Source organism: Ascaphus truei, chromosome 5, assembly GCF_040206685.1.
Source record: "Ascaphus truei isolate aAscTru1 chromosome 5, aAscTru1.hap1, whole genome shotgun sequence".
NCBI classification, from domain to species: domain Eukaryota; kingdom Metazoa; phylum Chordata; class Amphibia; order Anura; family Ascaphidae; genus Ascaphus; species Ascaphus truei.
The window spans coordinates 183,576,673-183,585,434 of NC_134487.1; the positions used below are offsets into that span (position 1 = coordinate 183,576,673).

General features: G+C 45.0%; 1 long non-coding RNA gene across 2 annotated transcripts in view; it reads right to left on the bottom strand.

Annotated features, from left to right (window-relative positions):
- Nucleotides 1–2,970, bottom strand: part of LOC142494511 (uncharacterized) — a 69,072-nt gene extending 66,102 nt beyond the window's left edge. For both annotated transcript variants that reach the window (XR_012801498.1, XR_012801499.1), the window contains exon 1: nucleotides 2,808–2,970. This is a non-coding gene — a long non-coding RNA (uncharacterized LOC142494511). The remainder of the gene's footprint in view (nucleotides 1–2,807) is intronic.
- Nucleotides 2,971–8,762: the final 5,792 nt, after the last annotated feature.

The following is an 8,762-nucleotide window of genomic DNA, read 5'->3' on the forward strand; positions in this document are numbered from 1 at the left end:
GAAGTCAGTCAAGCTTATTCATATGAAGCTTCACTCATTAAAAGCCTGCTCCAGTTATTTGTATGAATATCGCTCATTTATGTCTTTACACACGGCTGTGCGGTAGAACTGGATGGCTTAAGTGACTGGCACTAGAAATACATATTTTCGTTTGGTCTCTGTACTTTGAAACAAGTCATAATAACTTACCAGGAACAGTATAGATCCCAGCAAACCAGTCTGCATGCCAGCATCAGCAGAGTACAGCAGGGGTCCGCTTGAGCACACGAGCAGCTGAGCTCTGCTTATCCCATTTAACAGATGTCACTGTGGTCTGGTATTATACTAGGACTGAGAGACCGTAGGCTGCAGTGCAGTGCTTGGAAAATGTGAAATGTGTTTGTGTTTTCCAATCCTGCAATACCAATTTGTGATATAGAGTTAAACTTGTCTGCACAAGGCTCAGGGCACCTCGAGTTTGAACTTCCCAGTGCGGTAATAATTATAATGGAAGCTATCTATGGGAGCAATCACAATGTACATGAAGGTCTATGGGGAAAAAGATGCTAACCCTCCAAAGCTGAGTAATTACATCATCTTCTGAGACGAGAGGCAGATGAAGCAACTCTGAGACCACAAGAAACACCACATGCCTCGGGAGACTTATAGCAAAATGCCATAGGGTTTACACCAGGCTCCATACTCAGCCAGTTAAGGTTTGCAGGATTTAAAAACCTAACACAATTGTCATTATGAGATTATGGGCCAGTCCTAATTTTGCACTTTGATAAAGCGCCCTGTGCGTGAAACATGTTAGAGAATCTGTCAGGATTTTTTTCTATATGTTTTTAATTTAATACATTTTTGATATTGGCCCTATGTCCCACCGGTACACCTTCTTTCTAGCTGTGCTCCGGATTCTCAATTTTTGAATAACCCTTGCAGTCCTAATTTTCCATCACTATTTGCTGTAGAAATGCAGGACTGTTGAGAACTAGAATGTACTGACTCAGGATGACATGGAGTCTGGTTGACAGTACTAGAAACCTTTCCTTGCTACACAGAGAAGATACATTAACAGATTTAGACAGTTATGGTTTCTTAATACCTCAAAGTTTAATAAAACCAGCACTGGATAGTTATCCTTTGAACGGGGAGCATCAGGAAAGGACTGAAGGTTGAGCAAGCACTGTGCTAAGGGAGGAGTCCGGATATGCTTGTGGTGTAGGAAATTTTTGTTAAAATAATGGGGGTTTTATTTAGTGCTGTGAGTAAATTAATAGACTTTGTCTTGAAGAGACATTCCCAACACTTATGCACTTCAGGTACAGTAAAAGGCTGTTTTTCCCCTCTGACACTGCTGCATTAAATCAGTAACTCTCAAGCCCAATGGGTGGGCGAAACAGTATCTAAAACAAGGATGGTTAGCACTTACTGTATGTTGCTCAGAGTGGAAGCCCATACAAGCAGCTGCTTAGGATAAAATAATTTAAGTGATGTTCAGAGTACAAAAGAGATGACAGAGCACCATTTACTTACACTCCAATTTATGGAACATATTTATTGGTTACTTTTTGCCAGTGAAACCCTGTTATTTATCCTGCCTGTTTTGATATTTGACAGAGTACTGAACACTCTAAAGTTTATGGATAATAAAGCTGCAATATCAAGTCAGCTGATATGATGATGATCATATAGCAGTGGTTGTGAAGCTGCATCTTGAAGCTAGATTTTAAATGTTTATAAATCAAAAGAGCCTGAAAAACACATAATATTATGGCTCCTGTTCTATACAGTATGTTGTCAAGCTGTGTTTCTCGTGCTGAAAAAGCATTGATTCGTATTCATTCATTCCATATGTTGACTTGGTTTTGTAAAGAGATTTGGGAAGTATTTCTGCACCCTTATATAGCACTGACATTGTGTGCAGCGCTCTACAGAGAATTTTGCAGGCACAATAAGACCCTGCACTGAACAGTTACAATCTAATGTTGGTGCCTGAGACAAAGGGGAATAAAGTATCCACGGTCAACTAAGACTGGGATTTAAACCAGGTTGCCCTTATCGAAGACAGTGTTCTGGCCTATAAGTTACAATACTGGAGTTGCAATAAAGAGAAATAAATATTTATGTGTATATATATATATAGCTCTTACTGAGCTGAAGAAGTAGCTTAGTGATAAGAACACTGCCTTTAACGTGATGAAATGACTTATGACCATGGGAAAGAAGACAATAGCCTTTAAGTGATTAAGTGATGGGTGGCATGCCTGCTAGAGTGAGGCCCCCAATTCCCCTTTGCCCCCTCCCCTTCTTACCTTATGTCCTTAAGGCATGGGGAGGGTTGTGAGGAGGCCCTGGGGGGTGGAGCCTGCACAAAGGTATAAGGTGGGTACAGGAGCTGGTGCAGGTATTTCCCACACACCCTCCCACTATTTTTGTTTCTGTTTAAGATTGTACTTGTATACGATGCATGATATATATATATATAGATATATATATATATATCTATATATATATATAGGTAACAGAGCAGATGGCACACAAATACAGATGAGGACAGGTGCTTAGTCCCATATGAATGAATACAATCAAAGGCTCCTTACCAGGCAGACCAGAGAATCCAGGGAATCCAAAGCAGGCACAGCAAGGAAGAGACAGCACACTTGTTAGCAAAAAGAATTGTATTAGTGAAGCAGGCACAAAACACCAACGTTTCGGTCCTAAAAACAGGACCTTTATCAAGGGAGTGCTTACCACAGATAGACCATAACCACCAATATATACCCATAACTAACTACCTTAATTAAAGACAAAATTGCACACACCTGTGTAACTGCAACCTCCTCCGGTGAGGAACAGATGACATCATCACCTGGCGTCTATCTCATGTGCTCACTGCAGTAAGGAGCATCATGGGTAATTAGGGAAACTATGGGAGACCCCCCTCAGTCACAGGAACGGGCTCTACTGTGCATGTGTAGTGCTCACGTACTGGGTTGCCTAGCAATGACAGGCAACAGGAAGGAGGAAGGAATGAGCAGTGAAGGGAGGGGGGCGGGCCAGAGTGCTCCGTGACAGCAGCTGCAGAGCGCATGGAAGTAGAGGCTGCAGGCAGAAACACATGTATACAATAAAAATGCCACAAACACCACTAAAGTGTATACATACCAGCTGGGCAAAGGGACAGCAGGGAGAAGGGGAAAGGGGGGTGTGTGTAGGGAGGGGGGGGGGGGAGGGGTGGGGATGGCAACAGGGGGAAAGGGGGAAGAGGGTGGTTGGAAGCAGGGATAGGAAGACATGGTTAGAAATAAGTAACATGTCAGAGATGCATCTAGGTCAAAGCCGTGTAGGTCCATAATGAGGACAGTGCCAAAAAGTCACAAGTCAGGGAAACTGAAATGAGCAAAAAGGCAGAAAGGAGGAGGGCTAATCATCCAGCATCATGATCATAACAGTGGGGGGAAGAGGGGGGGGGGGGACACTGGAGATAGCATGTAGCAATAATGACATTATACAATACAGCCATTATTAAATAGAGCAATGAAAACATTATTAAATAAAGCATCCAAGTCTGAAGTCCTCGTTAAGACCAAACGGTGACATGGTTTTGAGGTCATGGATCGTCTTCGCCTCCAATTGCAGCAAAAGTTTATTGCGATCACCTCCTCGAGATGAAGTGTCGGCTTGTAAGATGGGCATACACCTTAATGTCGACAGACTGTGTTTTTCTTGTTTGAAATGTCTTGCGACCGGGAGCAGTTTGTAATCCTCCACTGTGCTCGTGTCCAACAGTGCTTTCCTGATAGTAGATCTATGAACAGCCATGCGTTCTTTCAACATACGGCTAGTCTTGCCTATGTAATAAAGCCCACACGGGCACCTGATGAAGTACACGACGAACCTTGTCTCACAGTTCATGGGTGTTTTGATGTGTATTGTTTTACCAGTGTGTGGATGGGCATAAGATTGGCCAATCTGTAAAAAGCCACAGTTAATGCATCCATGACATTTATATACACCAGGTTTTTTATGTAGCCATGTTGTAGTAGGTGCATATTTGTTAAAAGGATCAGCCTCCACTAGATAGTCCCTCAGGTTTCTACCCCGACGATAGCACATCCTAGGTGCTCCCTGACAAAAATCGCCTATTTTGGGGTCAGTGCTCAGGATGTTCCAATTTTTTCTAATACTCCGTTTGATCACATTAGAAGCGGTGGTAAAAGTACTGCTGATGTTGATGCGGCTGGTCTTAATTTCCGCAATGCATGGTGTGAGGAGAGAATTCCTATCCACGCCCCTAGCTTTAGTGAGGGCTATATCAATTTCAGATCTAGGATATCCCCTGTCAAGAAACCTATTTGCCATTTGGCATAAAGCACCCTCTACTAGATCTGGATCGCTAGTGATGCGCTTAACCCTCAGCAACTGTGAGTACGGTAGTCCCCGTTTGAGAGGCTCAGGGTGATGGCTCGTAGCACAGAGCAGGGTGTTTTTATCTGTAGGTTTCTGAAAGATTTTTGTTGCAGGTAATCCACCTTTTTTATAGACCACGGTATCCAGAAATGAAATACTGTCCAAGCTATGGTTCACCGTGAAGCGTATGGTAGATGGGATCGTGTTCAAGTATGAAATAAATTGTGCTAGTTCATCCTCATTGCCTCCCCATATCAAAAAGATATCGTCAATGTAGCGGGTATAATGGACAATGTTTACCGCAAACGGTGCATCATTTAGGATATGTAGTTGTTCATAACTGTCCATGAATAGGTTAGCATAAGCAGGTGCCATGTTGGAACCCATGGCTGTCCCTGTAAGTTGGAGGCAGGGACAGCCATGGGTTCCAACATGGCACCTGCTTATGCTAACCTATTCATGGACAGTTATGAACAACTACATATCCTAAATGATGCACCGTTTGCGGTAAACATTGTCCATTATACCCGCTACATTGACGATATCTTTTTGATATGGGGAGGCAATGAGGATGAACTAGCACAATTTATTTCATACTTGAACACGATCCCATCTACCATACGCTTCACGGTGAACCATAGCTTGGACAGTATTTCATTTCTGGATACCGTGGTCTATAAAAAAGGTGGATTACCTGCAACAAAAATCTTTCAGAAACCTACAGATAAAAACACCCTGCTCTGTGCTACGAGCCATCACCCTGAGCCTCTCAAACGGGGACTACCGTACTCACAGTTGCTGAGGGTTAAGCGCATCACTAGCGATCCAGATCTAGTAGAGGGTGCTTTATGCCAAATGGCAAATAGGTTTCTTGACAGGGGATATCCTAGATCTGAAATTGATATAGCCCTCACTAAAGCTAGGGGCGTGGATAGGAATTCTCTCCTCACACCATGCATTGCGGAAATTAAGACCAGCCGCATCAACATCAGCAGTACTTTTACCACCGCTTCTAATGTGATCAAACGGAGTATTAGAAAAAATTGGAACATCCTGAGCACTGACCCCAAAATAGGCGATTTTTGTCAGGGAGCACCTAGGATGTGCTATCGTCGGGGTAGAAACCTGAGGTACTATCTAGTGGAGGCTGATCCTTTTAACAAATATGCACCTACTACAACATGGCTACATAAAAAACCTGGTGTATATAAATGTCATGGATGCATTAACTGTGGCTTTTTACAGATTGGCCAATCTTATGCCCATCCACACACTGGTAAAACAATACACATCAAAACACCCATGAACTGTGAGACAAGGTTCGTCGTGTACTTCATCAGGTGCCCGTGTGGGCTTTATTACATAGGCAAGACTAGCCGTATGTTGAAAGAACGCATGGCTGTTCATAGATCTACTATCAGGAAAGCACTGTTGGACACGAGCACAGTGGAGGATTACAAACTGCTCCCGGTCGCAAGACATTTCAAACAAGAAAAACACAGTCTGTCGACATTAAGGTGTATGCCCATCTTACAAGCCGACACTTCATCTCGAGGAGGTGATCGCAATAAACTTTTGCTGCAATTGGAGGCGAAGACGATCCATGACCTCAAAACCATGTCACCGTTTGGTCTTAACGAGGACTTCAGACTTGGATGCTTTATTTAATAATGTTTTCATTGCTCTATTTAATAATGGCTGTATTGTATAATGTCATTATTGCTACATGCTATCTCCAGTGTCCCCCCCCCCCCTCTTCCCCCCACTGTTATGATCATGATGCTGGATGATTAGCCCTCCTCCTTTCTGCCTTTTTGCTCATTTCAGTTTCCCTGACTTGTGACTTTTTGGCACTGTCCTCATTATGGACCTACACGGCTTTGACCTAGATGCATCTCTGACATGTTACTTATTTCTAACCATGTCTTCCTATCCCTGCTTCCAACCACCCTCTTCCCCCTTTCCCCCTGTTGCCATCCCCACCCCTCCCCCCCCCCTCCCTACACACACCCCCCTTTCCCCTTCTCCCTGCTGTCCCTTTGCCCAGCTGGTATGTATACACTTTAGTGGTGTTTGTGGCATTTTTATTGTATACATGTGTTTCTGCCTGCAGCCTCTACTTCCATGCGCTCTGCAGCTGCTGTCACGGAGCACTCTGGCCCGCCCCCCTCCCTTCACTGCTCATTCCTTCCTCCTTCCTGTTGCCTGTCATTGCTAGGCAACCCAGTACGTGAGCACTACACATGCACAGTAGAGCCCGTTCCTGTGACTGAGGGGGGTCTCCCATAGTTTCCCTAATTACCCATGATGCTCCTTACTGCAGTGAGCACATGAGATAGACGCCAGGTGATGATGTCATCTGTTCCTCACCGGAGGAGGTTGCAGTTACACAGGTGTGTGCAATTTTGTCTTTAATTAAGGTAGTTAGTTATGGGTATATATTGGTGGTTATGGTCTATCTGTGGTAAGCACTCCCTTGATAAAGGTCCTGTTTTTAGGACCGAAACGTTGGTGTTTTGTGCCTGCTTCACTAATACAATTCTTTTTGCTAACAAGTGTGCTGTCTCTTCCTTGCTGTGCTTGCTTTGGATTCCCTGGATTCTCTGGTCTGCCTGGTAAGGAGCCTTTGATTATATATATATATAGATATATATATCTATATATATATATATATATAGATATATATATCTATATATATATATATATATATAGATATTTTTTTTTTAAGAAAATAATAAAGACATACAGTATGGTGCATTTAAAAAAAAAAAAAGGAAAATTAGATTTGTAAGTTGGGGCAGTATGTTTCCTCTGTCATGGTGGTTGGATTAAGTGCTGGAAATCCTTGCCACATGGGGGGCTCTGTGGGTACTGTAATTGCTTAGCAGTGCCATTAATTGACGAGTGGGCAGGGCTCATTGTGCTTTGGGTACTTGGGTTCCATTCTCACAACTGATGAGTCATGTATGTGTAGCCCTTTTTCTGAACCCTCCCAAAGGAACTACTGGTCGCTGTACAACACCTGCGGCTCCAGGAGATATGAGCCTCCGCTAGCTGGGAGCCTGGGGTAACACTTATTCACTTACTTAGCGCAGCGCCTCCACTTACCCAGGATCCCTGTGATGTGAGATTCCCCTGGGCAAGAAATACATACACACATATGTGATGCAACCAACTTTACTGTATATGATAATGCATGGCAACCTTATCACTCTAACATGCAACTTAGCAATAACACATATCCTCTACTTATACTCTAACGGTATAACTTTAGTGGCGGCCCCACTCATCAGGGGCAACGTCTCCGTCCCCTCACCGCGTGCCCCACACACCGTGTCCATATATTAATGTTATGGTCCTATATGGTATAGTCTCCGTCTTGTAACCACTCGCTCAGTGTTCCTACAAAGAGTTTAGCCTAAGGCGGGATCAGCGCCTGATGACCGGTGTTGGTGCACTTGATGATATAGTACCTGCCAAGCACTCCAGTGCTCAGATCTGCAACTGCTTCACAAAGGATCCGTCGAGTTCCAGCCAACATCCAGGATCCACCGTCCGGGAAGACCCCAACAAGATGGCCTCTGCAACCGCAACGAAGGGCAGCGCCCAACCTTCTTCACGGGTATGCAGCGTCAATGGAGTCCCTATCTGACTCCGTGAACTAACGTGACACTCGCTATACTATAGGCCGTCCCTACAGCACAGCAACCTGGGATGGCTTTAGGGGAAACTCCTAGGGGCCTACAGGGTAGCCTATCCTATGCAGGTGGGTCACTAACCCCCTGTACCCACACTACCTCTCCCGTACCCACCCGGGTCCCCTCTGGCTAACTTCTCCCTAAACTCTGCAGCAAACACACTGCACACACACTCAACCTGCAGCAACCCACTGCACTGCACACACTGTGCCTACTTGTCAGCGCTCACAGCACTACCAGCCGTGACACTGACAAGACTGCACACTCACACACCTAAGGGCAGAGTCCCTAACCTATGGGCCCTCCCTCAGTACCTACCCCCTACCCTGTTGGGGATTGGGGCCTGCCTGGGACTTGGGAATCCTTACCTGGTGCAGGAGCCACTTGCTCCTTGCACCCTTCCTTCCCCTTCCTGCTCCCAGCTCCAACTGCCTGCTCAAAGCCCGCAAAAAGTATCTATATCCTCCTCCAGGGAATCCTGGGCCCTCATTGGCCACTATGAGGCACCTGGTGCCTGCCTCACTATGCTCCATGGGAATTGTAGTCCCGTGGAGCCTGTCTTTGCATTGGGGCCGCGTGCGCACTTGCCCTGCGCATGCGCGAGTATCCAATGGCCGCCGCAACCTTTTCCTCTGCTTCCTTACCCTTGCGCAACTTCTCCCTGGCTCT